The sequence below is a fragment of the Sciurus carolinensis genome, chromosome 9 (assembly GCF_902686445.1).
Source record: "Sciurus carolinensis chromosome 9, mSciCar1.2, whole genome shotgun sequence".
Lineage (NCBI taxonomy): Eukaryota > Metazoa > Chordata > Mammalia > Rodentia > Sciuridae > Sciurus > Sciurus carolinensis.
In genome coordinates, this window is record NC_062221.1 from 24390949 (window position 1) to 24397160 (window position 6212).

The window sequence follows — 6212 nt, forward strand, 5'->3', positions numbered from 1 at the left end:
GCAGATCAATTTCTAGCACCAAATTAGAAGAAGTCATCAAAAGTCTACCAACAAAGAAAAGCCCAGGACCAGGTGAATTCTCAATCAAATTCTACAAGACCTTTAAAGAAGAACTAGTATCAATACTCCTCAAAGTGTTTTATTAAATAGAAAAGGAGGGAACCCTTCCAAACTCATTCTATGAGACTTGGAATCACTCTGATACCAAAACAAGACAAAGAGGCATCAAGGAAAATTTTAGACCCATATCTCTGATGAACATAGATGCAAAAATCCTTAACAAAATTCTGGCAAATCACATACAAAAACATTAAAAAAATAGTGCACCATGATCAAGTGGGGTTCCATGCTCAAAACACTAGAAAAAATAGGGATAAGTAGAAACATACCTCAACCTTGTAAAGGCTATCTATGCTAAGCCCACAGCTAACATCATTCTAAATGGAGAAAAACTGAAAGCATTCCCTCTAAAAATTAGAACAAGATAGGGATGTCCTCTTTCACCACTTCTATTCAACATTATCCTTGAAACACTAGCCAGAGCAGTTAGACAGACCAAAGAAATCAAAGAGATAAGACTAGGAAAAGAAGAACTCAAGCTATCACTATTTGCCAATAACATGATTCTATTTTTAGAGGATCCAAAAAACTCCACCAGAAAACTTCTACAACTAATAAATGAATTCAGCAAAGTAGCAGGATATAAAATCAATATGCATAAATCTAATTCATTTCTATTCATAAGTGATGAATCCTCTGAAAGAGAAATTAGGAAAATCACTCCATTCACAATAGCCTCAAAAACATAAAATACTTAGTAATCAATCTAACAAAGAGGTAAAAGACCTCTACAATGAGAAATACAGAACACTAAAGAAAGAAATTAATGAAAACCTTAGAAGATGGAAAGATCTCCCATGTTCTTGGATAGGCAGAATTAATATTGTCAAATGGCCATACTACCAAAGGCACTAAACAAATTTAATGCAATTCCAATTAAAATCCCAATGCCTGGAAGAATAAGAGACCTTGAATAGCCAAAGCAATCCTGAGCAGAAAGAGTGAAGCAGGAGGTATCATAATACCAGAACTTAAACTATACTACAGAGCAAAAGTAACAAAAACGGCATGGTATTGGCACCAAAATAGACAGGCAGACAGAATAGAAGACAAAGAGACAAACTCACAAAATACAGTTACCTCATACTAGACAAATGAGCCTAAAACATACAATGGAGAAAAGATAGCCTGTTCAATAAATGGTGCTGGGAAAACTGGAAATCCATATGCAGTAAAATGAAATTAAACCCCTATCTCTCACCCTGCACAAAACTCAACTCAAAACGAATTAAGGTCTTAAAAATTAGACCAGAGACCCTGCACCAAATAGAAGACAAAGTAGGCCTGAATCTTCGTCATGTAGACTTAGGACCAGACTTCCTTAACAAGACTCCCAAAGTATAAGCAAACAAAGCAAGAATCAATAAATGGGATGGATTCAAACTAAAAAGCTTCTTCTCAGCAAAGGATACAATCAATAATGTGAAAAGAGAGCCTGCAGAGTGGGAGAAAATCTTTTCCACACACCCTTCAGATAGAGCACTAATCTCCAAAATTTATAAAGAACTTTCAAAACTTTACACCAAAAATACAAAGAACCCAATCGATAAATGGGCCAAGGAACTGAACACTTTACAGAAGAAGATATACAGGTAATTAAAAAATATATGAAAAAGTGTTCAACATCTCTAGTAATAAGAGAAATGCAAATTAAAACAACTCTAAGATTTCATCTTACTCCAGTTAGAGTGACTATTATCAAGAACAAAATAATAGATGTTGGTGCGAATGTGGGGGAAAAGGCACACTCATACATTGCTGGTGGAGTTGCAAATTGGTGCAGTCACTCTGGAAAGCAGTATGGAAATTCCTCAGAAAACTTGGAATGGACCCATCTTTTGACCTAGTTATCCCATTCCTTGGTTTATACCCAAAGGGCTTAAACTTAGCATACTACAGTAACACAGCCACATCAATGTTTATAGCAGCTCAATTCACAATAACTAGATTGTGAAACCAACCTAGTTGCCCTTCAAAAGATGAATGGATAAAGAAACTGTGGTGTATATATACACAATGGAATATTATTCAGTCACAAAGAAGAATAATATTGTGTCATTTGCAGATAGATGGATGGAGTTGGAGAATATCATGCTAAGTGAAATAAGCCAATCCCCCAAAACCAAAGGTCGAATGTTTTCCCTGATAAGTCGATGATAATACATAATGGGGGTGGGGATGGTGGTGAGAGAAGAATGGGGGAACTTTAGGTAGAGGGAAATGAGAGGGAGGAGGGGGCAGGGGTATGAAAGATGGTGGAGTGAGACAGACATCATGACCCTATGTACATGGATGATTACATGAATGGTATGAATCTACATCGTGCACAAACATAGAAACGAAAAGTTTTACCCAATTTGTGTACAATGAATCAAAATTCAGTCTATAAAAATTTTTTAAAAAACAACTTTTATGAAAGACATATATACCAAAATGAAAGACATTAAAGAGCCATACAACTAAATATACACCTGAAGGTAGACTAGATCCTGTAGTGGGCCAGTTGAATATGAACTTCAGATAAAATGTTAAGTTGACTTAAATTGTAATAACCTGCTGTAGTTACAGAAAAGAAATTCTTATAGATGACAGATACATAGACAGATGATAGCTGGTAAAACAAATGGGGACAAAATTTCACTGGTAGATAAATATGGGTAAAAGGCTTTGGATATTCTTTGTACCACAACTGCAACTTATCTGTGAGTTTGAAATTATTTCCAAGCATTTTTTTAGGGATACATAGTCATGTTTCCATTTCTATGAAGCTCAAGAGTAAGCAAAACTAAGATAGAGAGCTAGATATCAAAATTGAGGCTGGCAGTTTACCTTCACGGTGGAAGGAGAGGATGTGGACTGGGAAGGACCCCACACAACTGGACGGTGATCAGGAGAATGCTGCGCGTCCTGGTCGGGGTGCGACGGCTGTGAGTGTGTACGTTTATGTGAAAAGTGTACGAAGCTCTTCACTTGAAATTTGTGCCCTTATGTGTGTTAGATCTCAACTAAGTGGTAGACTTTAAGCTTTCTCTTATTGATGGTGTTGAGAGCAAGTCTTTTGTATGGAAGAATGGAAATGGGAAGTGGTGGATGACCGAGGGGCTCACAGGCAGGTCAGAGAGGATAATGGAATGGTGGCAAAGAAAACTGTTCCTCAAAGTTTATCTCAGAAATTTCACAGATGTAATAGCTAATCTAAAGTTCCTTGGATGGTAGAATGGTGCAGCTTTACCATCCGAGCTCATCGAATTCTAAGACAGAGAAGGACTGGCAGAGGTGTTGGTCAGGAGAGAGCCCCAGGAGCCTGGAGCCGGAGCTTACAAGAAAATGTAGGCGTTGGGGAGGAAAATAAGTGCTTAGCATAGTTCCACCTGATGCCTCTTCTGTGATCCTTTATGTAAAGTCTGGGGTCTGTGAGCTTTCATTTGAGACCAATTTGGTCCTGTTTTTAAAGCACAAATGTAGAACTGAAAAGAGTCCTATCTATGGGATGAAGAAATAAATGAGAACATATTATCTCTCTGAAGAGAGGCTTTTGAAAAGGACTTTGGTGACAGATTCTCAAAACATAGTCTTCAAGAGAAGGCTGGTGCCGGGTGCAGTGGTGTATGCCTGTAATCCCAGCAGCTCAGGAAGCTGAGACAGGAGGATTGCAAGTTCACGGCCAGCCTCAGCAACTCAGTGAGGCGCTGTCTCTAAATAACATACAGAAAAGGGCTGAGGATGTGGGGCTCAATGGTTAAGCACCCCTGGGTTCAATCCCTACTACCAAAATACAGAAGGCTGGCGCTGAGTTCAACACATTCAGTTAAACCAGCATATGTGGAGAAGCCTCGACCATGTCCTGGATTCTGTGCTAACTCTGGGGAGACCAAGACGTGTAACTCACAGCCCCTTGCCCTCCAAGAGCTCATGTCCATAGGGTTACACAGCAGAAAGCAATACTAAAAATGGCAAGTTGGGATTTTGAGCCAACAAAGTCAAATAAGATCATTCTTCTTTATACCTCCTCTGTCTAAATCATAACAATGATACACAAAAAACATAAATAGACATAGCTATGTTTCTCAAGATGAAATAGAAGAGGAAGACAAAATCATGAATCAGAGAACAAAATGAAGCCCATGCATGACATGGTTAAGAAAGAAAATCGTAGCAGTGGGTTTGAAGGGATAAACATGCTTCCACCAAGAGGGAAGCCAAAGGCAACTTGTTGCATAAATCCAGAAGTTCAGGATACTATCACATTTCAATATCTGTATCAAATACAGACAAGAATGAACTACTGTGCTGCTGTGTGGGCATTTGCTGGCCTGCAGATGTGAGTTACAATCTAAATGTTGCAACCAAAAGATAAACCAAGTTACTACGGGCTCAGTAACTGAATTTGTAAAGTCTGCATTATCATCAAAGGTCAAGGATCTAAGACCCTTCTGAGGAAGGCCCAGGAGTCAAGCAGAAATAACTACAGAATCTTCACATGAGGACAGATAAGCATTGATGTTTAAAAAAAAAAAAAAGGAAATATGTTTTTAAGAGTAAATAAACAAAACACATTTTTCTAAAATGAAATTTACTTTATTTCAAATGAGAGATGTAAATGTACATGCAAGATTAGCAAAGTCGGAAAACAGGATTATAGAACAAAAGGAAATAAAAACCACCTGTAATTATCATGAACTAATTACTGCTCTCAATTAAATACTTTCCAATAATATATGTGTGTCTGTCTATATGTATACATAAGTATAAAATATTAAAACTATATATATATTTGTACTTTTTATATATATACACATATATTATATATACATATCTTCATTTCCTTTCATTTATTTCATATTTTGAGGGTTATCTGATAGATACAATTTCATGTATTTTTTTACATTCAGTATTATACATGGAACACCATTCCCTTTTTTTTTAAATTTTGCTTCATTGTACACAAATGGGGTACAACTTTCATTTCTCTGGTTGTACACAAAGTAGAGTCACACAGTTTCTGTAATCATACACGTACACAGGGTAATAATGTTTGTCTTATTCTATTATCTTTCCTTCCCCTGGTCCCTTCCCACCCCTCATTTTCCTCTGTACAATCCATCCTTCCTCCATTCTTGTCTCCCTCCCACCCCCTGTTATATATCACCATCCACTTATAAGAGAAAACATTTGGCCTTTGGTTTTTTGGGATTGGCTTATGTCACTTAGCATGATATTCTCGAACTGCATCCATTTACCTGCAAATACCATAATTTTTTTCTTTGTGGCTGAATAATATTCCATTGTGTACATACCACAGTTTCTTTATCATTCATTTATTGAAGGGCATCTAGTTTGGTTCCACAATCTAGCTATTGTGAATTGAGCAGCTATGAACATTGATGTGGCTGCATCACTGTAGTATGCTGATTTTAAGTCCTTTGGGTATATGCCAAGGAGAGGGATAACTGGGTCAAAAGGTGGATCCATTCCAAGTTTTCTGAGGAATCTCCACACTGCTTTCCAGAGTGACTGCACCAATTTGCAACTCCACCAGCAATGTATGAGTGTACCTTTTTCCACACATCCTCATCAACACCTATTGTTGCTTGTATTCTTGATAATAGTCATTCTAATTGGGTTGAGATGAAATCTTAGGGTAGTTTTGATTTGCATTTCTCTTATTACTAAAGATGTTGAACATTTTTTCATATATCTGTTGATTGCTTGTAGAAATTCTTCTGTGAAGTGTCTGCTCATTTCCTTAGCCCATTTATTTATTGGTTATTTGTATTCTTGGTGTAAAGTTTTTTGAGTTCTTTATAGATTCTGGAGATTAGTGTTCTATCTGAAGTGTGTGTGGCAAAGATTTTCTCCCCCTCTGTAGGCTCTCTCTTCACATTGCTGATAGTTTCCTTTGCTGAGAAAAAGGTTTTAGTTTGAATCTATCCCAATTACTGATTCTGCTTTTATTTCTTGTGCTTTGGGAATCATGTTAAGGAAGTCTCTTCCTAAGCCAACATGATGAAGATTTGGACCTACTTTTTCTTCTATAAGATGCAGGGTCTTTGGTCCAATTCCAAGGTCCTTGATCCATTTTGAGTTTAGTT